Here is a 2,453-nt window from a genome sequence, read left to right as displayed (position 1 = left end):
GCTAGATGTGTGTTAAATTGGCAATGATTTAGGAATGGCAACTGATATGAAGCAAATACTGTATATTTTCCCAGATTGGTTTTTTTTTCACTACCTCAGGACTTTATTTTACTTTTAAATTCACATGTGAAAATTTATGATAAAGTACTGATCATCTATATTTTATAGAATTCGAAATACTGGCTTAAAACAGGAAGGGACAAAATATCTTGTTATATTGGTATTAGTGTTGTTCTTTCAAAGGCCCACCTTCTCCTTCCTTCATCCTGGGGATGATAGGGATGGTGGCCCAGAAGCTAGTATGACAGATAATATACCTTCTGAAATACCTCATTTTTTTGGCCTGAGAATTTCCTTAGAGCTTAAGTATTCTTAAAATCATCTCTAACTGCCAGCGAAGTATGCTGAGCATACATTACTGGGTTCTAAGACTGGCTGGCTCTATCATTATTATGACAATAGAGGATTTAAGTAGAGAAATACAGGAACATACCCACTTAAATTTCCCAGAGACTTTGTTCTGAAGTCTGCTACAGTTGGTACTGATTTGATAGGAAATGCTTTTAATTACTTTTCCACTTTGAAGAACTGGATGGGATCCTGCCAGTGTGATGACACGTACTCTACGAGGAGCAAAAATTGATCCTGTATTATTGCTTGGTATGATTCTTCCTCCTATAACACAGTATTCCTACTGGCACAAGAAGAGCTGAGCTGACATTTGTTTAGTCAGCCTATCATTTCCCCCCATTTTCCTCTGGCTACTATTGGAGCTTACCTGAAGAGAAGAATGCAGTAATAAAAATGGAGGAAATGGGACTGAATTTCCTTCCTCAAAAGGGAAGCGTACCACAGGTGTTTAGACAGCACGGAGGAGGAAGAGAGAAAACTAAGGCATGCCGGTATGGACAGGATACCATCTGTGCTTCTACCCTAGCCCTCTCCACGGGCTTGGCCACTTCAGTGGTTAGGCACAGGCTGGTTTCTTGAGGTAGTAGCCGACTGAGGGTGTGGTCCTCCATTTGGATGTTTGGGTAAGCCAGTTTATTTGTTTAGCTTAGGCACTGAAAGACTCATTCTTGTCAACCAAACTCCTACTATAAATAATACCATCTCAATACAGTGGGAGATAATCATTTAATGAATATTTATTCAATACAAGACCATACCAGGCTACAATGACAGAAAAAAATTTTTTTTGATCATTTAAAATTCCCAATTTGCTTACCGGTTAGAGTGTTGGAGTATACAGTGGTCCTCACAGGGTTTTCCTTTGACATCTAGAAAAAATGAATGAGTCTGACGGCTGTTGAGTCAATATTTACTACCACTGTGTAGTACTTTCTTTGGTTCATATAGGTAGTTAATTATGAAGGCGGGACACATATATCACTGGTATCCCTTCATTACTCAAAAAGATATACCTAAAGGCTGACCATAAAGTATTTAAAGACATCTGGTCCAGATGGAATCATTCATTCAATGTTAAAATGATGATTAACTCTTTGCTCCACCTTTTTTTATCCTCACTTTAAAATGAGTACAATCATTTCTATTAGAAAAAAATGATTAGTAATGTATTCTTTATTTAATTTAGTAGCATGCTTTGTCGGTCAATTTTAGAGAGACTTAACTCATTCTGGTTCGCTCAGGACTGTCCTGATGTTAGCGCTGAAAGTAATGGATTCCCGAAAACACCTCAATCCAGGGTAAACCGGACAGTTGGTTACACTAAGTCTGGCTAATAAAACGTATGCTATTGTAAAATAGTTCAGTGTTGTAAAAGATGAGTACACCTATTATCCCTAAATGAATGGGAGCAAGTTGGGTTCCAGGAGGGTCCCCGATGATGCTCTCATCGCTGATATTTGCTGGGTACACAAAGCTGTACAACAGGATACCTACTTCTAAGTGGCAAATGTGTATTACCAGCGACTTCCTTTAAGTAAAACTGTAGATTCTGCTTTCTAAATGCCTCTATTCTAACCCACCCTCTCCTCTCCATCCCTATGCCTCTACCTTAGTTTAGACCGCTACCATTTAAATCATTTTATGTATCGCCTCTTCTTGGAGGACTGAGCCCCTCAAATCCCTTTAGGCACTCAAGGAGATTGCAATCCAGCTCCTGTCTTCCTCGGGGATCTCGCCTTAGTCTACCATCTTCCCGCAAACGACCCACCCTCGTGAACTCACACTGCGCTCGCCCTACCCAGAATGCACCCTGCTGTTTTCCACGTCCTTGCAAATGCCATTCCCTTGGCCTACAGAGGAACAGAGAGATCCAGTTCCTTCTGACGTGGGGAGGAAGCGCTGGGGAAGGTGCGTGTGGCTTATGATCTCTCAACATAGTCCCTATACTGTCGGACAAATTGGGCCCAGAAGAGACTGACATCATTCTCCACTTACCCGCTTTGTACCAGCGAGTGAAGTAACGATCCACAAGCGACGGCACC

At 41.0% G+C, this 2,453-nt stretch overlaps 1 long non-coding RNA gene across 1 annotated transcript; it reads right to left on the bottom strand.

Moving 5' to 3' along the window:
• Positions 1 to 17: 17 nt before the first annotated feature.
• On the bottom strand, positions 18 to 2,453 carry LOC114908850. The gene is made up of 3 exons (XR_003797056.1): positions 2,407 to 2,453; positions 1,229 to 1,280; positions 18 to 623 (listed from the first exon to the last, which is right to left on the bottom strand). It is a non-coding gene; the product is annotated as an uncharacterized LOC114908850 (long non-coding RNA).

The sequence above is a fragment of the Monodon monoceros genome, unplaced genomic scaffold (assembly GCF_005190385.1).
Source record: "Monodon monoceros isolate NGI ecotype Baffin Bay Population unplaced genomic scaffold, NGI_Narwhal_1 Contig3897_ctg1, whole genome shotgun sequence".
NCBI lineage: Eukaryota > Metazoa > Chordata > Mammalia > Artiodactyla > Monodontidae > Monodon > Monodon monoceros.
This window is presented reverse-complemented; position numbering and strand designations above follow the sequence as displayed.